Consider the following 25,364-nt stretch of genomic DNA (forward strand, 5'->3'; position numbering starts at 1 on the left):
TTGCTTTACTCTTTACCTCTATTTCTGGGTTCTTAAATTAAAGTAACTGTTACATCAGTGTTCTTCATTACTCAAATTATTTTTTCTTAAGAACTTTTCCTGGAAGTAAGTTCATGCTCTTTTTGACAAGCAAACATTTGACTTCTGAAAGAATTCTTATGGAAATGGGTTTATATCCCAAATGCACCACCAAAAATCTTGGTGACCTTGCATAAACGTCCCTTACCATTTCAGGTGCTATCTTTGCTTGACTCCAAAGGGAACTGATTAAAACTATGAGCATCTAGCTGTTATGCACTTTTGTCTCAGTTTGGTCAATGAAACTCTTAAAAATCCATCAGATTTTCATTATTTTTATCATTAGCCTGTTTGTGTAAAATAAGTTACCATTTATGGAGCCAGTGTTCTCCTTTATTCCGGCATCCAATCATTGTAAATATTTCTCATGGACACATTCTTAGAAGGCCTATGAATAACCTGGCCTCTTACTGATTCTCCCTTTTGGAGTCTTACTAGCCAGACTTCCCCAATAACTTTCAGAGAGAGTTCTCCCAATTTCCGGGTCTTCTTTTTGACTTCTATACGCCATAGAACTTTCAAAAGTCATCACACCAATACTAAGATTACCACATACCCTCCAAAAAGCTCCAAGCTGTTTATGCCTATTCATTAAGTTAATACTTTATCAAAACTTGTCCAATTGAGTAGTTTTAGCACAGATATTTTACACATTTTAGCACAGACATGCTCTGTTTAAGGCTGACAGATCCATTAGGAATTAACTTTCTGGTACATTTTCCCTCTGACATTTTCCTCACAACTGCGTTTCCTCATAACTGAGCCATCAGTTATCTCTTGCCTATAGAAAGGCAGATAAGAGAAAAGAAAGCTAAGTGAGAAAAGATATGTAAATGTAAATAGACTAGCACAATATTGGACACATAATAAGTATTCAATAAATGATAGCAAGTATTCTTACCCTTATCCTCACATTAGTTTATATGTATTAAAAACTGATTACTGGACTCAACTCTTACTTCCATTTCTCATTAGATCCTCACAGAAACCTTGGAGGAAGCGAGGTTTTATCCCCATTTTACAGGTTGGGAGACTGCAGCCTAGAGGGCTTAAGTACCTTAACTGAAGTCATATAGTCAAGAAATAAGCCTATATTTGTCACAATCACTTGCCCATGCTTTGACGTGACACCACCACCCATCATTTACCCAGCTTCACCAAGGTACTACTAAATTTTTTACTCTTATTCTCCTCTCTTTGCTTCATACTGCCATTGCCACCAACCCAGTCAAATTCACTTTTAATTTTCCAATGTTAGTGAAGGGAGTAGAAGGTGGAAATTGAGGTTAAAGGAGGAAACTTTAATGTTATTCAAGGATGACTTCATCTTAACGTCCAGCCTTTGTCTACCCATTCTCTGCTCCAGTCACACGCAGAGTATTTGCTATCTCTTCCGTAAGTCTTGACTTTTCTTGTCTTTATGCCACTTTTCTTTTCTCCATTTGCAATGAATCTCCCTTTCCCTTGGTTCTTCACCATTTCTTACTCCATACTCTCCATTAAAATTCAAATCTACCTTTAAAGCCCAACTCATATACCAGTTCTGTCCTGCAGTCTCCTGGATCTGCCAAGTCAGAACTAACCACTTGCTCCTCCGTGCTCCTGCAATGGCAATGATGTTAGAAGGGCGAGTGATTTTACAGCTCGCTCACCACCTGCGGGAAATATGTCCTATTTGCCCTTCCACATCCTTTCTCCACCCAACTCTATATGGATGGCTTGCATGGCCTATCTTAGTAAGTGTCCTTGCTCTGGCTTCTGTTTGGCTCACCAATGAAGAGTACCAATAGAAGATTGTAGGGAATGAAGGAGGGGAGTGAAGTTAGGGTATTAATTCTTGCCAAATTGCTGGAAGTTGGCTGCATCCCCCAACTAACGTATAGTGCTTCTCTGTGGGGCATCACAGCATCTTTGGGGAGGACTCTCTCTCCAGCAAGGCTTCCTTTCTCTTTCATCTCCTATAAAGTAGCCACACTTTTACTGAACCCAGGGCACTACACTATCTCTTGATTCTCTACATTGGGCTCAATTTATCCCTATTGATGTACCCCTGATTTCCTGCTGAGACCCTGTCTGATGAACTTCGTAATATGCTCTTCTAAGCTGTTAATTTTACAAACCACATTATTACACTTATTAGAAGAATGTCTTCAGGATGTGTCAGTAAGCTCTGATTGATGATAATGGTAAACAGCTAGAATTTATGGAACATAACGTATGCTTTGGTTACTCTCTTGAGTACACCGTGTGCATTATTCTAATTAATTAAAATCACTATTAGCTAAGCAAGGCACACAGATGCTAAGAGGTTCCCAGAAGTAACTTGCTCATGGTCACTCCAGTGTCTCAGTAGTGTTTAGGACTCAGATCTGTCCAAAGCCTAAACCTTAAGCTCTAGGCCTAAGCAGTGGCTCTCAAACTTGAGTATGCATCGGCATCACCCAGAGAGCTTCCTGAAACAGGTAGTGGGCCCCACCCCCAGAGTGTCCGAGTCTGCAGGTCTGGAGCAGGACCCAAGACTTTCACTTCTAAAAATTCCTACGTGCAGCTGATGTGCTGGTCTGGGTACCAGACTTTGAGAACCACTAGTCCAGGCATTTTAGGTCCAGAATTTCAGGTGTTAGAATAATTTTCTGGTGATAAATTGTCGAAAAAAAAAAAAAAAGCACTGCATTTTCCTGTTTGTAAGGAGGTAATACATTCAGTCTTAAAGAGTCAATAATGGGGCTAAGTATTTAAGAAAGAAGAGTTATTCTCCAGGAAGATGGGAGGAGATGGACATTCTAAGGACAGGAATGCCCTTTCAGGAATCTTGCAAAGGGAACAGAAAAATAACAGTAAGATTCTGCTATCCAGTGTTCACAGAACATGAGTGGGATACTCTTGACTGTAAAATGGGAAGCCAACTTTTGCTCACCATATACATACCTTATTCAGTACAAATGTTTATTAAGAATCTCCAAAAGCTAGACACTAGGCATCAGGGCTACACTGATAGAGCAGATAAAGTGCCTGGCCTCAGGGAGCTTGTGCTTCAGAGGATGTACATCAGCTAGATAGACTGAATGATGGATACTATATTGGGTTCACACTTCGTCTCAAGAAAAAAATATATCCATAGACGTGATCCAGGAGTCAAATGGCAAAAGACCGAGCCTCAAAGTGAGTGTTAATTTCATTAAATGGTAGGTAAAAATTATTTTATATGCCGAGATAGGCTCTGCTTAAAAGACACACTATTCCTCCAAACGTATTATACAAGCCAGCTTATAAACCTGTGACTTTTTCTAGGAGACATGTTGCCTTCTTTCCCAAGAAGGGAGCAGTAGGGGTCGGGGTGGAAATAGTTTCATCATCAGAGGCACAGTCTCACTACTACTGCTCAGCTCCAATTCGCAACCTTCTGAATGGTTTCCAGACTAAGAAATTTAGCAAAGTGATGAAGAAAACATGGCCCATTAATCTTATGATGCGTGTTATAACTTAACTCTGGGTTTAGCATAGGAAAAATATTATTTGCATTGATTAGAAATATGCTTTATGGCTGCATATATTATTCACTCTGAACATTCTAAAATTATTAGCTGGGTTGACATGATGAACTGCACAGGAGTACTTCTAGATGACATCTCAATGTCATCTGTTACTCACATCATATAGGTCTAGGAATCAATACGTATTTTACTCAATACGAGATCTTATTCCAAACACCAAAATATGCCTGTTTTTATTCGATGGTTATCATCATGAAACTACCAGCTAAACATCATTTAGAAAATTCAAAGCAAGTAAATTACTGTATTAACTGTCCAACTATGATTATGACTTTCCTCCACTTATAGCTGAACCTAATATAATGATCTGGTCAGTCTGACTAGGAGGATTTATTCATTAATTTACTCAAAGGTTCTGAGGTATATTTTGAAGGACTTAAATTATGGTCTGGTTGGTAGGATCCAACAGTAAGGGTGCAGGTTTATCTCCTACAAGCTCTGTGACCTTGCCCAAGTGACTTAGCATCTCTGAGACTCACTTTCCTAATCTGTAAAATGGAAACAATAGTAGAACCCAAGTTGTAAAGCTGAAGGAAAAAAAGGAATATGGTAATGTATTTTGGCACAAAAGAGCAGTTACGCTGACGGTCATTATTTGTGAATACTGTTGCTAAGATTATTGAAAACCTGTTGTGTGTTAGGTGCTGTTCAAGGACTAGAATTTTAAGACTGTTCTTCACCTTTATCCCAGTTTTACCTGCAAAGTTCTGCCATGCACTGGAAAAACATACTGGTATTTCTAGGGAAGGGGACCACTCAGGTGACATTTTTGTTTCACCAGGTATATAAAGTATACAGAGGTTATAGTGTATCTTTTAAGTCCTTTGGACGTCTAGTTACCTTTCACTAGAATGATTCTAGTAGATCCTGATAGATACCTGAGACAAGGTCACGTCAGTGATGTTGGTACCTTTTCTGGCTTAAGAGCATAGGGCAGAAACACAGGAAGGGAGGTCTTCCTTTTCCACTCCTGTTACTAAGAACCCTCTCGAATAATGACAATCTGAAACAGATCACTACATTGTTGTATGTTGTAGAATCAAAGCAGTGTACAAAGCAAAGAGCACTGGCCTCCATTATACGTGCATTTCACTTGAGATTCACTTTTCTAGACCGTGGAGAAAGCAGATGTTCCAACACTTTCCAGGTACTGGAATATTACAATCTGGCAATCTCTACCACTGCATGTTTGATCACACTATTCCCTGCAAATGGAATGCTGTTCCATCAAGGTCAGATTGACCAGTGCAAATACCTGATTTTATCGTACGGTCAGAACCAAATTAACTTACTGAAATTCTGCCCAGCTCAGGGTCTACCTTCTCTGTGAAACCTCCTGTGAGATCCCAAGTTACAAACAACTCTATCTTCTTCAGAAGACATTGTATACTATATAAATAGTAATTTACATATAAATATATGTATATGTGTGTGTATTTTTTTGTTACGTTAAGTTATAACTCCTGTGGTTTCTCTTCTTAACTAAACTGGACCCCCTTATCATCACAGTGGCCATGTACATCATTGTATCCTCCAAAAAATCCAGATAACAATATCATGGATTCAGTATATAGTTGTTTAATAGAAAACAATTAACTAACCACTGCAGAATACTAGTGTGTCTCAAGTGTGTTCAGTGGATCATAAATCCTATGAGACAGTCCATGAAGGAAAAGATTTCAAATAAATTTGGGATCTGTTGTCCACTACATCTCCTTATCAGAGACTCATAATTCACAAGACTGGTAAAAAGCTCTGTAGCAAAGAAACTGTTGACTTAGTTTGACCCACTATTTCTCTTACAAGAGTATCAGTTCTGGAGGTCAAGGACATTTTCCACCTCTAATACAACAGCTCTACTGCCTAGTAGAGTGCCTGGCACTTAGTAGACACCTAATAAATATTTGAATAAGTTTCAACATACATTCCCCTTTTAAGCTATAGAAGAAAAACACAGTATATAGATTTTGATTTACTTGGGGAGAATAATAATATGAATAGATAAATTTACACAAATCATTTTAAAGTATATGTATTTGATAATACTTTTTTCCACAAATCTACACAATTGCACATTTAGTGGTGATAGTAAACGAACTACATTTGCTTCTGAAAACTTGCTAAGAAGGATGGCTACTAAAAACTACAACTTGAACCCAAAACAATTGATTTAGTTCATGGGTCCCCACTCCTTAGCAGTTTTAATATAGAAGAAAATAGACGCATATATTTCTTTTCTACCATAATATGACATCATATAAGGAATGCTATTTTATTAGCTAGAAATAAGATTTGCTTTTGTTATTTTAGTACATTTGATCACATAAGAATAATTCTAGATTTTGTCCTAGACTGCTTACTATGTGCTTTCACTATAGATTTTAATGTCAATAGAGAAAGGAGAAGGAAAAGTCAGAGGGAAATGAAACAGGTGTATGCAACACCCCTCTCTACTACCGACATTTCTCAGAATTCTGGGGGAAGTTGCATCTATAAGGGGAAAGTTTTTCACCATGGAACTCACGGTGGTTGAACTTCTCATGAAGAATTTTTTTTCACTACTGAAGAAAAATAGGTTTGATTTTACCATAACTGAAAAGTTCTCCTGTTTCTACTTCTGAGGTTTGCCCTCAAGACTACTGTTTACCTAATGGAAGTGACTCCTATGCATGGAGGAAAAAGTGCACCATTTGAAGGAAAAGCTAAAGGAGTGATATTCAGGTAGCTCCTCATTCCACCAATGAAAACGTACACATAGATTTTCCCCTTTACACCTCATTTTCCACCTTATTTTCATGATTTTGAAATGAATATGTAGGGTCTGATGAGTTTGTCAATAGTCTATAATTATTAGTGTTATTAAAATAGAATACAAATGATAAGCCATATGTAAAAATGCTGTGTGAATTAAACTGCTATACCCCAAATAATACAAATGAGTGAATGGCAGTAAATGCTAAGAGGGATTAACAACATAAAGGATATTAAAAAAATGATGACCGTATTTCATATTTATGTGTCTTTTTCTCTCTCACTCTTTTTTTTTTTTGCGGTACGCGGGCCTCTCACTGTTGTGGCCTCTCCCGTTGCGGAGCACAGGCTCCGGACGCGCAAGCTCAGCGGCCACGGCTCACGGGCCCAGCCGCTCCGCGGCATGTGGGATCTTCCCGGACTGGGGCACGAACCCGCGTCCCCTGCATCGGCAGGCAGAACACTCAACCACTGCGCCACCAGGGAAGCCCTTCTCTCTCACTCTTACTCAACTCCTAAATAACTAAGAGAATATGCTCACAAATGGTAAGCATGTTTTGGATGTTCGATGTGTGTTTGTGGGAAAGAACAAAAAAAATACTGCCTCAATTAGGTCAAATATACAAGAGATGAATGAGATTAGAGATGGGATTGGGATTTGTGTTAGTTACTCAATAGCTAACCAATCACAGACATGAGAGTGTAGTGCAATATGCAAATATACTTTTAAACAACTTCTCTTAAGTTATCTACTGTCTGTAAAGACAATCACACTCAACTGCTCTGCACTTAAACCCCAGAGCTTCTGAGTTAGAATCTGTTAGAAATAGGTACACGCTTCATTGCTTTGGCAACATTTACATGGCTCTGCATCAGGCAATACAACTGCTAAGATCACACTCTGGGAATTCAGGAAAGGCTAGTGTCCAGTTCTGGTCGTTCTACCACCCAACTGTGATCTAGGGTAAATTCCTGATAAAAAAAAAAAAAAAAAAAAAGAAAAACTCTGAAGATGCTGAAACAGCATTTCCTACTTCACAGGGTCGTCATGGGGATAAAAGGTCATTAGGATAAAGTGCCTCTCACCCAGGAAACACTGATAAATGCTACTGCTGCTACCATCATCATCATCGTGACCGATCAAGAACATACGGCCACATGGAAATTCAACATTCCCTGGGCCATTCACAACTTTCCTTTAAAGGACTCATATTCTATGTGGGGTCTTAACACCTTCAAATAACAGAAAATACAAGTCTTTACACCTTTTTTTCTGTAGCTAATTTTGGCATCTTTCACCTCTGTCCACTTAAGTGTTGGTTTAGCATATTCTTGTCACACAAAGAAGCTACTTCCCAAAGAGAGGAACAATATGTCAAGTGACAAAGACACTGAGTGAAGTCTTTCACATCCTAGATTGTCCACGGTACAGCTCAGCTGGTCTCTGGGTTGGAAGGCCTGGGTCTACTTTGCTCGTCTGTTACAGGGGAAGGGACACGGTCCTTAGCATGTGGTCTGTGAAACAGAGGCAGCTGCGGGTAGAATTATAACACAAGCAGAACTGGCTTCAATTCTTCCTTCTTAGGTCTTTTTCTTCTTGTTCAGCTGTTCAAGGAACTTGCCTGCCCTCTGTCCCCGCCAGGACGATGTTACATCTGCCTGGATAAGTAGGTCACCATTGTATATCAGGAAAGGTCTTATTTGTAATCATCAGGAACCAGATACGGCTAATTTGAGCAGAAAAGGAAACTTCTGGAAGTTTATGGTTAGGTCTCAGTAACTAGAAGCAGACTAAACAACCGAAAGCCAAGCCTATGCTATTGCAATTATAGGATCAGGCCAAAGTGATGTTATAAGTCCTAGCTGGCCTTGCTACCAAGCAGGAACAGGAAACAGGAGGTTGACCCAGCACTGCTGGCCTTGCTTCTTTACATCATTTATTTGTAATTCAAAATCCAAGAGAAGGGTGCAGTTGGCCAACCCGAGGTCGCCCGACTGTTTTCCATCTGTAAGGGAGACTGAGCATGTGAGTAAACAGTGTATCTGACATGTTCAGCTTGTATAACGAGAGGAAGGCTCTGTTTCTCACCAAGACCCACAAAGTGGAAAATTCCCCAAAGAGAAAGGAATTTCACATCAGATGCTTGGAAAGTTAAAAACAACAACAACAAACAAATGCAGATGTGGAATTAAAGACATGGAGTCATTAAGAACCTATATGTGGAGTGATTCAGACCTGAGTTCACATCTGGAGCAAGCTACTCAATCTTGCTGAGCTTCAATTTTCTTTAAAGGAAACAACGTGGAAGATGATATCCACATGTAACTTGTGGTGCACATGAAGGAGGATAGTACAGTATATGATGACTGGCACATCCTATGCATTTTCTAAAACTACTAGTAGTACTATTATTATTGTTACTTATTATACAATTTATTGTAGAAATTAACAGGGAGAGTATTAATAAATGTTAATACAGTGCTAAGTGTCACATTTATGATCTCAACTAATTATCTGTTTATTCAACAAACATTCCACATATCAGAAAATAACCTGTGTGTATATATATATATATATATATATTTTTTTTTTTTTTTTACAGAAGAAAAGAAACCCTGAGGCTTAGAAAGTGTAAACAATGTACCAAAAGTCACCCATTTAAGAGGTAATGGAATATTATTCAGCCTTAAAAAAATGAAGGAGATCCTTTCATTTGTGACAATATAGATGAAACAGGAGTGCATTATGCTGATGAAATAAGCCAGACAGGATAAATACGAATGATATCATTTATATATGGAATCTAAAAAGAAAAAAAGCCACACTCATAGAAACAGAGTAGAAAACTGGTTGCCAGGGGCTGGGGTGTGGGTGGGGAAAAGAGGGGAAGACTGGTAAAAGGGTACAAACTTTCAGCTGCAGTATTGTATAACTAACATTTTCGGAGAGAATAGAACTTAAGTGTTCTCACAAAAAAAAGAAAAAAAGCAAAAAGGTGTCATGAGCTGTTAGATGTATTAATTAACGTGATGGGAAGGATCCTTTTACAACGCATATGTATATCAAATCATCATGATATACTCTTTGACTACCTTACAATTTTGTCAATTATACCTCAATAAAACAGAAAAAAAAAGAGGTAATAAATATGAGACTCCAATCCAGGATTATCCAGCTCAAAAAACTACACTCTTAACCATTACAATATAGTATCCATCCATATGTTGTAACTGTAAAATGCTTAACACAAAGGAAACGTTAAATAAATGGTATTTATTCTAACTCTAATGCTTACTAGGTATTAGTTATGTGGTATGCTTTACTTCTAACTACAAGGGTATAAGGTGCAAATTCTTGCTACAGAACATAAAAGCCCCTGTGGTACCCTGTAGGATAAACACAGTACCTGTAAATCTCTCATCTCTCAACCCAGAGTCTCCTCAAGTTGGAGGTCTTTACCCCCTTTATAATGTGGGAATAATGCCTTTCCCACATTTGCACTGGGCATGAAAATCCATACTTCCAGGTGTATACTGAACATCTGCTTAGCTCCTCGTCACCTTGGAATCACCAGACCAAAGATCACTTATTCCATTAAGATAAATGATGTAGGGATAGAAGTACAGAATATACAGAGAGTGTTGGAGGAATCCAAACAACAAGTCCTCCACTCTCAAAACAAATTTTACAGTTCCAAAAGTAAAGAGCAATGTTTGGAAATAAAACTAAAAATGAAACTAACATCTACAATTAGCCAAGTATTTATTATGGGCCAGGCTACTTACTAGGCACTTGATAAACATTACAGCTCATCTTCCTGCAGCCCTTCAAAGCATATAATATTGTTTCTATTTCATAGAGAAGAAAATTGTATCTCTAAGCAGGTTAGTGATTAGCCCAAGACCACAGGGCTAGGCTGTAAGAAAAGAAGGCCAAGTTTCAGTGGTCAAAATGGTGATGGATGTTAGAACTAGAAGATTATGGCTAATCAAATAAAAATATTCAAAACGGTCCTAATGTATTATTAGGATTTCTTTAGAATAACTTGGGTGCCTTAGTGAATACAGTAGTGGTAGGCACTACAGTCTCTTTAATTTGCTAATCATACAAATCTACTTTAATATTCTTGGTGACAAGGAGCTAACTATTGATAAGACAGCTTCTTCAGTTTTGGGGCTACTCCAGGGTGAAATGCCGAACGTCTTACTGCCTGCAATGTCACCTAGTTCTACCAGGGGGAATAAAGCAGAACAAGTAGCCACTGTTCTTGACAAATGGATACAGTTTCAGTTTTTCAAACTATGAGTGTCAGATTCATTCATTGTATCAGATAGATCTGTCAAATGGCTTTGCCCATTTACTAATGGATGGCACACTGCAGACACACGTTGGGTCAAAGGACTCAATGTCACCTCATTGATACTGTCATCAATATAATTTGTATTGGCATTTTGTCTCACCCTGACTTTAAGGACTATGTGAGGAGATCCAAGTCTCCAGACCATGGACTGATCACCTCTGCTTGACACAGTATTCTCTGCTCATTTCCAGAGGGGACCAAGGATGAGCTCTTGTACTTCTGAGTCTATTCACCCTACCTGGCAACACATACTAGCTGGGCTGATTGGATCAAGCAGGAGCCCCACAGTTTAAATTTCCAGCTGCATTGGAGGAAACAGAGGCTATGCCCCAATCCCATAACCCCTCACTTCTTACCGCTAGCCTATCCTAGGCTGTTCTTGCTGATAGGAGTACTTCATGCTAAAAATTAATTTTGCTTACCTGATGGCAGTCACACAACCTCAAATGCCATTTTTATAAATAAGGCAACCACCAATGGAGTGTGATTTAGGGTTTTTTCTTCTGTAGACCCTGCCTACCCTATAAAATCTCCCATTACTGCATCATGGAGACTATAATCCCTTTCCGAGGGAATAGATTCTTTCCAACCATAAGATGAAATAAGAACTTACATTTCCATACTGCCCAAAAGGAAATACATTGATTACAAAATGCAGGAGAGTGACTGATTTTCCACATTTGTTGTGTTCATTAAAGGGTTTTTGAATAGACTTGACAGTATTAAAGAAGTTCAACACACACAAAATAAAAATTAATAAATGAAGAGAAAAAAATTGCATTTACAACAAACAAAATAAACACATTGATATATAAAAGGTTGTTATACATCGATGAAAAATGGATGTCATAAAGTCACAAACTAAAAAGTATTAACAGCCAATTAAGATAGGAAAATATGTTCAACCTTGCTATTATTAATCAAAGAAATACAAATAAAATAATTCAGGTGTCATATTTTACTGACTAGAATGACAAAGTTTTAAAAAACGTGATAATACTGGTATTGATATTGATAATACTGGTACTGATGAGTGTGTGTAAGAAACCACACTGGATGTTAAATTCTTGGTAGAAATAAAAAGCACGGTAACCTTTCTGGAAGACAATATGTCAGTATGTACCAGAACTGACAACCAGCCATTCAAGTTCTAGAAGTCCATTCTAAGGAAATAAACAAATGCTCAAAGACATATGAACAAGGATGCTTGTCTCATTGTTTAGCAAAGCAAAACAGGAATAATCTAAATGCTGAACAGTAGGGACTGGTTAAATAAATAATAGAATGCTGTTCAACCATTAAAAATGATGCTGCAGATTTTTATTAGGTGATGAGTAATCATACTTATATTACTAAATAAAAATGTTATAGAACTGTTTTGTAGTTGGATATAATAATTAAAGGTATTTTATACTTGCATTGTATTTATATGCACCCCGTCACAAAAAAGTTTCAAAAGATACCCTCAAAAATGTTACAGAGATGATTTATCAGAAATGGGATTTTGAGTTATTTTTCCTTTTTTCTTTAAATCCTTTCAATTTTGGAGTTTCTGCAATGAGCCTGTATTATTTTTACAATTAAAAATATTTAAATTTACAATAAAAGGATCTAAATTCCTCCAGTTTTCCATTTATTTTCCACCCTGGCTCAGGGCATTTGTGTAAAAAAAAAAAAATCAGCTTATTTTCTCTTTTGTATCAATCTAAATTTACTTTTCATAAGTTAACTATTTTAGTCTGGCAAAAGTTTCACACAGGAAAATTGTTAAGGTCTGAGTATTCTATTACCTTTAAAAGCACTGGAAACTTTGAAATTATTTCTTTCAGAATTTTCATATAATACTGAAAGGTGGGGGGGAGGTAGCAAAATGAAGGGAAATAGATAGTAGTAGTCAACTTCAATTAAGAAAAAGCAACAAGAGGCAGTTTGTACTCTTTTGATACGGCAGAAGCCCCCTGTGTCAACTCATGCTAAAAAATGTATATATACACACACATATATATGTTTGTGTGTATTATATGTATATGTGACACACACACATAATTAATCCACAGTCTTAGGCTAATCACTCATTGTGGCAGAAACAACGAGCTGTTGACTACACTTTAATTAGCTCCTCCAGCCTGTAGAGGCATCACTAGGACCAAGATAGGAACAACATTCTCCATCTCCGCTTGCATCTGGGTATGGTTCTATCCCAAAGAATGTGACCAGAGGTGACCTGAAGAGTTTATGTCTGAAGGATAACGAGTTGATAATTGTAGCTTGCAGCTTCCTCTCTCCTTTCCTTTTTAGGACAAACGTAGAGCCACTTGATGAAGGTGGTGGGTCCCTGAATAACTGAGCAGAAAACTGACCCTCAGACCACCAAAGTCCATACTACACTCCTGAGTGAGTGAGAAATGAACTGTCCATGTGTTGCTCCACTGAGGTTTAAGGTTTATTATTTAGTGTTTAACTAACGCATTTTTTCTTTAAACCTCAGTTGCCTTCTCTGTAAAATAAAGTCTTTGAAAAGGATCCACTGTAAGTTTTTTCCATTGCTTATGTTTTTATCTTAGTTTTTAATTCTCAGAAACACTGCGCACATTTTACCTTTTAAGTTAGTAAGTCTACTTTTTTTCCCACAAAGACGGGTTCTTCAAGTTATGGAGAAGTCATAGCAGACTGTTGCTTCAGTTTAAGATACGCATTCACATATGAGATGAGAAGGGTGAGGACCCAGAGAAACGCCTTTGACAGAGGGGAGTGAGAGCATACTGAAGAACGTTTAGTAATAAAGAATTCAGATGGGAGAAACGGATGGGTTACATCTAACAGATTTGCTCAAAGGAATTCTGGAAAGGCAAATATGTGAAAATGTATAGCAAAGACGTGAAATGCCTTTTGGTCCCTAAATGGATTTCATTTCAAAGACGTGCATATTGCAAATACATGTACCATAACACTTCTCTGTCCACTTCTAGAATTTTCTAAAGCCTGACAGAACATCTGCAGAGAGAGGATGTCATTCCAAGATAATCGACTGCAAGTTACTAAATTAAGATAAAAATGTCCTTAACCTTGAACAGTTTTTAAAGAGATTTTAGAAGAAAGGAGCCCTCCAGGGGGTTGTATAACTATATAATTGTACCCTTTCTAAAAGGCTATTTACAGATACATAATGTTTCCCCTCCATTCTTTAAAGTAAAATATAGGATAAAAAAAAATAGTTTGGGGATAATATTTGTTTGGGACAGCAGGCACTGCTAATCAGTACCACTCTCTCCTTATTCCTTACTATCAGAGCCCTGGTTTAGGAGACCCCATTATCCTTAAGGCTAAGGTGGCCAGTTTAAAATCCGAGCTGATGAGATCTAAGTGCAAGTCTGCTGACCATCTGTGGTAAAAAATTTGCTCTCTGACTTAGACACTGCCTTTTTTTTCTTACTTAATTTCTTTTTGTTTTCCTTTTCTTTCTTCCTGCCCAAATTGTTGGAACACTATTGGAGATTCTGGGGTCACTTTGAAGCTATGTGGACGTGCTAGAGATGTGGAAGCTGGAAGAGCGAAGCAACCCAGTCCCCTGGTGATGCCCTTCAGCAGCTGGACTAACGCTAGAGGGACTATCTCCAAACTTCCTGCTACCCGTGGAAAGTAAGGTAAATCACTCATTCACTTTCTGTTACCTACTAACTGATCCAGAACTCTAACCTCAGGGTTCTAGAACCCTTCTCAGTATCCCATAGTCATACTCATGTTCCGGACTCCTGATCATCAGACTTGCTTATAGCAGATGTATGGGGAGGGCGGGCTCTTCTGGAAGCCCTCATACTTCCTCCCCGACCCCCACCACACACAAATAATGATCTTTATGTCCACTCATCCTTCTATCTACACTCAGAGGCCAGGGCCCCCAGGAAGGCTTCACTGACAACCCTTTACTCCTCTCTACATGCAGAAAGGGTAGAGGTGTGGGCTCTGGAATCAGACTTCCTAGACTTGAATTCTTAATCTGTTACTTACCAGTTTAGGACGTGGGCAAAGTAGTTACCTTCTCTGGACACCCCTGTAAAAGAGGAACACTAAGTAGCACCTATGTACCTTACTGAAAGGATTAAATGAGCAAATGCAGGTAAAGTTCTTATAATTTTTTCTTGGGTCAATCAATTCTAGCTGCTATTGCTACCTTTGACTAATTTAGGGCAGTCCCTTTGCCCTCCTTTGGTTCTCTGGGCCCGTCTCATTCACAACACACACAACCGCATACTGCATTCACAACACACACAACTGCATACTGCAGAGTTTTGAAAGGTGGTTCTCAAAATGTGGTCCCTGGGCCAGCAATATCAGCCACACCTGGGAACTGGTTAGAACTCTGGCACTGGAGCCCTGCAATCTGTGTTTTAACAATATTCTCAGGCAAATCTGATGCACACTAAAGGTTGACGACAACTGAGAACATCTGTCTCAGACTCTCCTGGAGGCATTCACCAAAAATAGAGATACAGGACCTTACACCTGACCAGCTGGAGAAGGGGTCTAGTAATTGCTCTGGTTATCATGCTTGTCATGATTTTTCAGCACATAAATGTTTGAGAATCACTGCCATTTTGAATGTGTGTTTCACTTGTCTGTTTTTCCAGTGGACTTTACTTCCTTGCAAGGAAGGTTTGTGAAGATCTGTTGTTGTTGTTTGCATTATTAGTTTTAGTATGCTAATTCTAGAATCTCTGGCGCATAGTGCAATCTCAGGCAGGAAGTAGTGGCTCATTAAAACAGGTATCCCAAAAGTCTTAGTAGAACTTCAAGATTCATTCCTTCGGGAAGAGGTAAAATTGTCATTAGATGCAGATGATATGATACTATATATAGAAAACCCTAAAGACTCTACATGAAAACTACTACAACTGATAAACGAATTCAGCAAGGTAGCAGAATACAAGATTAACATACAGAAATTGGTTGCATTTCTTTATACCAACAATGAAATATCAGAAAGGGAATGTAAAAAAACAATGCCTTTTAAAATCACAACCCCAAAAATAAAATACTTAGGAATAAACCTCACCAAGAAGGCAAAAGACTTATACGCTGAGAACTGTAAGACATTAATAAAGGAAAGTGAAGATGATTCAAACAAATGCAAAGACATCTCATGTTCTTGGGTTGGAGGAATTAATATTGTTAAAATGCTCATACTACCCAAAGCAATCTACAGATTTAATGCGATCCCTATCAAATTACCCATGACATTTTTCACACAATTAGAACAAATAATCCTAAAATTCATACAGAACCATAAAAGACCCAGAATTGCCAAAGCAATCCTGAAGAAAAAGAACAAGGTTGGAGGCATAGCCACCCCAGACTCAGACAGTACTCCAAAGTCACAGTAATCAAAACAGCGTGGTATTGGCACAAAAACAGACATATGGATCAATGGAACAGAATACAGAGCCCAGAAATAAACCCACACACCTCAGTTAATCTTTGACAATTAATCTTTGACAAAGGAGGCAAGAATATATAATGGGAAAGAGACAGTCTCTTCCGCAAGTGGTGTTGGTCAAGTTGGACAGCCTTATATAAACCAGTGAAGTTAGAACACATCCTTTCACCATACACGAAAATAAACTCAAAATGTCTTAAGACTTAAACATAAGACCTGACACCATAAAACTTCTAGAAGAGAACACAGGCAAAATATTCTCTGACATAAATCATACCAATATTTTCTTAGGTCAGTCTCCCAAGACAATAGAAATCAAAATGAAAATAAACAAAGGGGACCGAATCAAACTTACAAGCTTTTGCACAGCAAAGGAAACCATAAACAAAATGAAAAGACAACCTACAGAGTGGGAGAAAATATTTGCAAATGATGCGGCCAGCAAGGGCTTAATTTCCAAAATATACAAACAGCTCATACAACTTGATGACAATAAAAGCAAACAACCCAATCAAAAAAATAGGCAGAAGACTTAAAGAGACATTTCTCCAAAGAAGAAATACAGATGGCCAATAGGCACATGAAAAGATGCTCAACACTGCCAATTATTAAAGAAATGCAAATCAAAACTACCATGAGGTACCACCTCACACCAGTCAGAATGGCCATCATTAAAAAGTCTACAAATAACATATGCTGGAGAGGGTGTGGAGAAAAGGGAACCCTCCTACAACACTGTTGGTGGGAATGTAAGTTGGTGGGAATGTAAGTTGGTGCAGCCACTGTGGAAAACAGTATGGAGGTTCCTCAGAAAACTAAAAATAGACCCACCATATGATCCAGCAATCCCACTCCTGGGCATATATCCAGACCAAACTATAATTCAAAAAGACACATTCACCCTGATCTTCACAGCAGCAATATTCACAATAGCCAAGACATGGAAACAACCTAAATGTCCATCAACATATGAATGGATAAAGACGATGTGGTACATATATACAATGAAATACTACTCAGCCATAAAAAAAAGAATGAAATAATGCCATTTGCAGCAGCAACATGGATGCAACTAGAGATTATCATACTAAGCAAAGTAAGTCAGAAAGAGAAAGACAAATACCATGATACCACTTATACGTGGAATCTAAAATATGACACAAATGAACCTATCTATGAAACAGAAACAGAATCAGAGACATAGAGAATAGACTGGTGGCTGTCAAGGGGGAAGCAGGTGGGAGAGGGATGAACTGGGAGTTTGGGATTAGCAGATGCAAACTGGTATATATAGATTGGCTAAACAACAAGGTCCTACTATATAGCACAGGGAACTATATTCAATATCCTGTGATAAACCATAATGGAAAAGAATATGAAAAAGAATGTATATACATATGTATAACAGAGTCACTTTGCTGTACAGCAGTAATTAACACAACGCTGTAAACCAAGTATACTTCAATAAAAAATAAGTTAATTAAATTTTTAAAAAGATTAATTCCTTCAGAAGAACAAGTACTACACATTCACAAAAAAAGCACCCTTTGAAAGTTTAAATTTTTGAATTTCTTTGCCACTTCCTTAGTTTTGATCATCTTGGACAATATATTTTTAATACTGACTTTTAAAAAGAATTGTGTTTCAGTGTTTGCTATCCTTAGAGAGACAGAAACAGATAAGTACAACTAAATACTTATTTTTCAAAAGTCTCAAAAGTATAAGGGAAATGAAAGTAATTTATCTTCAAATGATTTTGGGGTATGTTTCTAATTTCATACTTCTGATGGGATTCAAGATTAAAACTGTATTAAGACATTTGAGACATGCCGCATTGGTATTAAATGAATGTAATTTTGTGTAAAGTGGTAGAAATATTTTCTTCAGCAAACATACCTGCAGATATAAAATCACAACCATAAATCTACAAAAAAGCAAGCTATTGAATGAAATCTGATTGGTTATTTCCCTGCAGTACGGATCTGCTAATAATTTAATTTACTACTTGCTAACACAAGCCAAAATTTAAATATACATATATATATGTGTGTGTATATATATATCTCTTCAATTTTAAATCATTCATATATATGAACAAGTATACATACACATATATAACAATTGTTCATATATATATATATATATATATAAACAATTTAAATTAAAGAAAGTACATCTGGTGGCCTATTTCCCCCCCCCGATTTCTAAAGAACACCATATTCTATTCTAGGCAGTGGAATGTCAATCCACCTTAAGGGTTGTTCAATGAGCATATCTGAGAAACCACTGGTTTAGCCAATGATGTACTTATTCAGGGAGGTCCTAGTGCCACTGTCAAGAGCTTATCCACAGGACAGATAAGAAGGTACTTGTTTGGTTTGTGAAAAGAAGGAGTAGTGAGGAATGGCAGGTAGCTGCAGGCTGATGACACGTGATGTCCATATATATGTAGAACCAACACGCCCATAATTGCACCCATTTTCCATACCCAAATCCAAAGCCTTTATATCATTAATCCCAGGCAAAAATGGTAAGATTCATGTGTGTTACTATCCCACGGCTTCAAGATGCCTATAAACTCATATGAGTATGTCTTAGTTTTATCAGTGGAGGACAAACCAGGCTTCTATCACCAAGCCCCATTCCATAACAGGCAAACCAGTCCAACACTTCTCTGAGTGCTGCAGGAGAGTCTATGGAAGGGGCGCTCACTCCACTGTGATGCCTAAAATGCCTTTGCACAGAGCAAACATTCAAACCATGCTGAGTGAATGAATGAGTGAACTGGTGTCATAAAACAGGCTTATTTCAGGGAAATTCCATTCAACAGGCTGGCATTCCTTCCTACCCATCTTAACTGTTAAGCTTGCCATCAGACAAAAAATTAATTATAAAACGTTAGAGCTGAGGAAATTTTAGAAACTATCTACTCTCCAGAGGTATACAACTTTAATTTCGTGGTAAAAATCACTAGGAGTGATTTAGGAGTCTATCAGACCTGAGTCCAAATTCCACATCTACCATATTTTTGTGAGCAAATAACCACTTCTGAGGCTCTGTTCCATGTATGCATTATGGGATATCATAATAATACATACATTAATTGTATGACTATCAGGGGATGAAATGACACAATCCATTTGCCATGGTCGGCTAAGTAATTGGCACCAAGTAAGCACTCAAGACATTAGCCAATATTAATAGCGGAGAGATGATAACAAAACTCTGGGACTGATGCCCACCCTAGTGGCCCCAGTGGTCATAATGACTTTCTTCCATTCAGCCTGCTCTCTTCTCACTAAGACTAAGGAAGAGAAGATGAACAAATTAGGAATAACAATTTGAAAATGGTTTTATACTCCCTGAATGAATGGAATTATAATAAAATGATTCATGAGTTCTACAGAAATATGATGAGACTTTAGATCTTTATGTTAGTTCTCTGCAAAACCAATTTATGGCCCTAAGATGTACCTTCCCACCCAGCCCCATCCTTACCAGGATCAAATATCATTGTAAATGGAAAAGTCAACAACACATAATCAACAAGCTAAGTTACAAGCCAGTGAAGTCTCGGAGGTTTGATAGAGAAAATTCAGATTTATCATTATATGTAAAAATAAGATGATATGAAGAACTCAATCTAAAAAATATTACCTGGAGATCTATAATTCTACAATAGTGCTATAAAAAGTAAAGAGCTAGAAATCTATTTAGATGGTTTTCCTTATAAGAAAGCACTTTCTGTATAACTTTTAATGTACTATTGATGAGAACAATTCAACAAAATTCAAATAAATACCTGCAGATGTCCTACAAGAAGAAAAGAACAGAGTTAGATGTGACGGGATAACTGGACTTCAGGATGAGTAAGACCCTATACCTGACCTCAATAAATTACCATGAAATACAGTGGATGAGTCATGTACAGAATGTCAGAATTCCAAAAGGCCAAGCTAAGTACCAAAAGGAACATGTGGGGACTCTTAAGAAGGAAATAAAATATTGGTTAGTTGATTACGAAAAGGCAGAAGGGAGTAGGTTCCCTTTGGCTGCTCTTTGAAGAGATCACTTCCTTTCCCCTCTAGTCCTGAGGCTAGGGTGGCATGGGCAATAGAGGAATGTGGGGACTGAGAATCATTTCTACTCTCACCAGAGTGGCTGGAAGCAGATTTTCTTACCAGGATGTAGTAGTATGCTAATATTTAAGGGTTCTTGAGGTCAGAGAGAAGGGTTTGAACACTCCGGCTCCATCTCTTGCTGTGGGTCAACTTTCTTACCTTTCCAACACCTCAGCGTCTTTATCTGAAAATTGGGGATGATGATAATGTCTCCCACCTGAGTGTGAGAACTACATGATATAGTGCATACGCAGGGCTAAATCTGGTGCCTGGCAAACAGAAAGTGCTCAGTACGGCAGGCGAGTGTAGTGACAATAAAGGCAAAGATGACGGGGGTAGTGCCGGTGTTGCTTCTGCCCCCAGAACAGGCTCTGACTGGGAGAGAGTTAAAGCACCTTTGGGTTCATGGGGGTTTATATATAAGCAACGGTTGATCAATGGGAGCTGGTTGTCCAAATGATTATGTGCAATCTAAGAAAAAAATGGGCCTCGGATCTGCTCAGCTACTTAATATTACCAGCGGTAGTAGTCAAAGAAGCTAAATTTTATTACGTGTTTATATGCCAAACAACGTGCTGAACGTTTTAAAAGGATTTACTCACTTACTACAACGAGGCTATACGCTAGGTCCTGATAATGTTATTCGTCTCTTTCAGATGTTGACTGAGCCTCAGAGGGGTTACAAAAGCACCTAAGATCCCGTTGTCAGTACATGACGGAAATGAGTTCAAATCCAGCCTGTCTGACTTGTTCTTAATCACTAAGGTATGAAATTAAGCATGTTGCCCTTTGCCTGATTCTCCTTCTGAGGCCTGAATATTTCACTTAGCTCTCTGTGTGCAGAAGAGAGAAAATTCTCTCTCCTTCACCCAACTTGGCATCAATATCCAGCTCCCCTTCTCAAAATGGGTTGCTTCAACGAGCAGCAATGAATGCCGGGTCGTGGACCAGTCACCTTGATGACTAAGAGTCAGACACTAGGGAAAGAAAATGCTCTGTGACAAACCTACCCCTGTACAGAAACAAGACAGAAATGGGGGGACAGGGCAGAAGATAATGGAATAAGGCATAGGAAAAATAGCACCTGGCATCGTGATAGTAATAATAATAATAGTAGTAGTAGTGGTAATAGTAATAATAATAGACTTTACTATGCTCTAGGCATTGTATTAAGTGCTTGGTGTAAGTGACTTCATTTTAACATTGAAAACAAGTCTATGAGGATGAAATATTATTAACATCATTTTATAGGCAGGAGTATTGAGGTTCAGGTAATCAGGTAAATTGCCCAAGCTCATATGGTTAGCAAGTGGAAAGCAGAGATTTGAACCAGCACCTACACTCCTAACCATTATGCTATAACCATTATGCTGAAGACATAAGAATTCCAATGGTCTTTCCCCATAACCCACTCCTGCACTCCAGACCTAAACAGTCCAAGATCAAGAGAGAGCAAGCTTGGAGTTGCCACTCTTCAGTGAGTGTCAATCATTTCAAAACACTGTGTTTGCTAACATGATGTAGTTCCTGTGATAATCTTCTCAACCAGGTATCAAGAAACAGGAAGCAAAGATTCAAGTAACAGTATGCTCGTACTTACGAGGAAGGTGGGACAGCATAGTTGACACTGGGCTTAACTGTTCTGGAAAACGTGGTCCCAGTAGGCATACACGCTGGTACATTTTCCCCACCTACCAAATACAAAAGAAGTATTTCATTTCCATGTTGCTCTTCCAAGTTCCACCTCATTTGTGCCTGTCATTCATCCTCTGGCCTCTTCCTGTCTCCATTTCTGTACAGAAAGGTGCTGAGTCTCTGCTCTCGGATATGAAAGGGTGTGTTAAGGAGAGGGAGCCATGGTACCTCAGTCTTTTGTTTTTCTTCTTAATTCTATTATGCCAACTCCACTGAACTTAATTAGAGTGAATACAGAATTACACAATTATCCTCTGTTCTATTCTTCAGATGTTATATTTTGATAAAATTTACGACATGCTGCTCTCCCCTTGAACACCAGATGAACACTAGAAATGGATGTGTGTTGACATAAAATCTGTTATAATTACAACTAAAGTATAGCTTACATAATGATAGTGTTAACATAAAATTATAGATGTGTAGAGACAACGTGGTCATGCATTTTTTAGTATAAGTACATGCTTAGACCAATATCTGTTAGCGCAATGAAGATGGAAGAGAATTTTGGTTAAGCCACAAAGGCTGTTTAAGGACTTGCAGATAGCTAAGGGGAACTCAAAGACCAGTAAGATAGTATTTCCCCTGCCATGTTTTCAATTGCAAAGTGAAGGGAAGATGTGAAAGTAAGTACCCCTATGGAAATGACAAGACAAGTACCTTTTTTTCCTTGAATACCGGGGTAAATGCTTAAATTCTAATGTATATCAGTGATGCAAATTTTCAACTGAGTTTGATAAATCATAAAATAATAATTATACATATATGTATATAAAACTGCATGGAACTAGACAGTTCAGAATTACTTCTAATTAAAGAGGTACCCTATGACAACTAACTTAAACCTTACAAAATATGGTTCCAAGTACCCTATCAGAGTGAAAAGTAGGAGACTGAAAGGTTTATTGTAAATGTTTGTAGTCATGGTGTCTTAACTAAAACTACTGTGTCACAAATACTATTAAAATAATTGTGACATTTTATTCACTTTTACTGCAAACAACAAACTATAGGTATTTTTTCATTTCAGGTAATTATTTTAGCTAACAGTTATTAAATGTTTTGAGAAAGCAGAGTGCTAACTGCATGACTTCATTTTATCTTTAAAATAGCGCTTCCATGTCATTATTCTTAATATCTCCATTGTATTAAAGTGTATCTCTAGTTTAGACCTTTCTTCAGAACTGCAGACTTGTGTATCCAACTGTGTACGCAGCATCTCTACTTGGACGTCACGAAAACATCTCAAATCTTACACCTCCAAAACTGGTCTTTAATCCACCAAACACGCTCTACCCCAAACTTTTTCCATCTTAGGTGACAGTAACCACACCTTTCCAGTTCCCCAGGCCCTAAATCTCGAATTCACCCTTGACCCCCTCTTCCTTTCCATTCTTGCATTCAATCTACCACAAAGTGCTGTCACAACCTTCCCAATGTGCCACTTCTGAGAACTACCAGCCGCTAGCAGCCTGGTGCAGGCCACCAACATAGACCTCGAGGATCCTGTAGTCGCCTCCCGAGATTCTCCCTGACTCCACTCTCTCCCCACATCCTCAAGACCACAGATAGAGTTATGCTTTTCAAACAAGAGACAGTTCATGCCACACCTCGGCTAAAATCCTGCCCCTGGCTGCCTACATTTAGAGTAAAAGACACAATGCATGTGATGGCCTCCCAGGACTTACCCAATCCATCCCATCACATATCCGACCTCCAGCCCTCCTGCTGTCTCTTCCTCCCCACTGACTAAGTCAGCCAGGGTGGCCTCCTTGATATTCCTCCAAGCTGCCCGGCATATTTCTGCCTTAGAGTTTTGGGACTGGTTATTCTTGCTCCCAGGGAGTGGTCTCCCCATCATACATTCTGACAACTCCCTCACTTCAAGTCTTTGCTCAAATGTCAACTTATAAAATCCACCCTGACTACCCTATCTAAAATCAGAACCTACCTGTACACTCCTCCAGCACTCCCAACCCAAGCCTCTTCAGTGAGCTTCACATCCTTTTCCTTATCCCGTAGTGCCCATCAACCTGTGACAAAGCATAGAATTTATTTATAACATCCGTTTCCACACGAGAGTGTAAGGAGGGAGAAAGCATGCAAGAAGGAGCACGCAGGCAAAGGCTCTTGTCTAATCTATTCATTGATACGTCCAAGCATAGAGAACAGGAAGATGCTTGATAAATAGTCCTGAAAAAGATACAGATGAGGAAACCAGTAGTAAAGCTCAGAAAGTTTAAGAAACTTCCTCAAGGTTCCAGAGCTAGAAGAGGGTCACAGTAGAATTCACACTTGGGGATGTCTAACTTCAAATCTCTTAGCCTCTCTGCTATCTTTTTTTCTTCTTTGCGGTACGCGGGCCTCTCACTGTTGCAGCTTCTCCCGTTGCGGAGCACAGGCTCCGGACGCGCAGGCTCAGCAGCCATGGCTCACAGGCCCAGCTGCTCCGCAGCATGTGGGATCTTCCCGGATCGGGTCACGAACTCTCAACCACTGCGCCACCAGGGAAGCCCCTCTCTGCTATCTTAAGTCCATGAAATTCAGGATTTGTTTTAATCAGTGCCATGGAAATTCTCACTCCACTGAATAGGATCACTAAAGTGTTCTCTGTCTAGATTTATATATATATTTTCCATTTAAACAAAGGAAACAGAAGAGGGGAATTCATCATGGGTTATTGCGCTAATTTTACAGCAATTTTAGCAATAATGACATTTAAGTAATAGTGATATTTAATGATAGCATAATAATAATAAAACAATAGCTCTTAAATGTATTGAAGATGAATTGCATGCTAAACTCGGTGCTAAAATATTTCCATGTATATTTTGTGCAAAATCCTTATGAATATTCTATCAGATGAGCTTTATGTGTAACTCCACCAGGCATACTTCTCTTATTCCGCTTTCAAAGATAAGGAAATTGATGAGAAGTGTGGTAACCGTTTGATCAAGATGAGACTGGTAATAAGTTGTGAGTATGAATTTAAATTCAGGTCTAACTCCAGAATTTGATTCTCAATCCATACATGAAAATTCTGATAACTCTTTTGATAAGGGTATGTTCTCTCCTGGAAAACATCCCCCATTATGTCTGCCTGTGCTCATACCTTCAGAACACAGTCAAGTTTGAAACATGATAAAAATGTTTAAATAGTGTGCTTTAATAAATGGAAATATCTTCATCTAAACAATAACACAAAAAGGCAGGCTGAGCCCTTTGAAGTGGCTTCGTTGCTATCTTCCATCCAGAACAAGAGAAGGAATCAACAGCTGCAGAGTAAAGAAAGCATGAAACCCAGAGATGGAGGATTCTGTAAATGACCAATTACAAGACTATTAAGCCACACTTTCATAGCAAGAGGCAA

At 38.4% G+C, this 25,364-nt stretch overlaps 1 long non-coding RNA gene across 1 annotated transcript in view; it reads right to left on the minus strand.

The window, feature by feature from the left end:
- Window positions 1-2,731: 2,731 nt before the first annotated feature.
- The window catches only part of LOC149749924 (uncharacterized), a 121,018-nt gene continuing 98,385 nt past the window's right edge, over window positions 2,732-25,364 (minus strand). The window contains exon 6 of the long non-coding RNA XR_016392875.1: window positions 2,732-24,027. This is a non-coding gene — a long non-coding RNA (uncharacterized LOC149749924). The remainder of the gene's footprint in view (window positions 24,028-25,364) is intronic.

Source organism: Delphinapterus leucas, chromosome 3 (assembly GCF_059928025.1).
Source record: "Delphinapterus leucas isolate spDelLeu-1000000601 "Yukka" chromosome 3, BTC_Dleu_Yukka2, whole genome shotgun sequence".
NCBI classification, from domain to species: domain Eukaryota; kingdom Metazoa; phylum Chordata; class Mammalia; order Artiodactyla; family Monodontidae; genus Delphinapterus; species Delphinapterus leucas.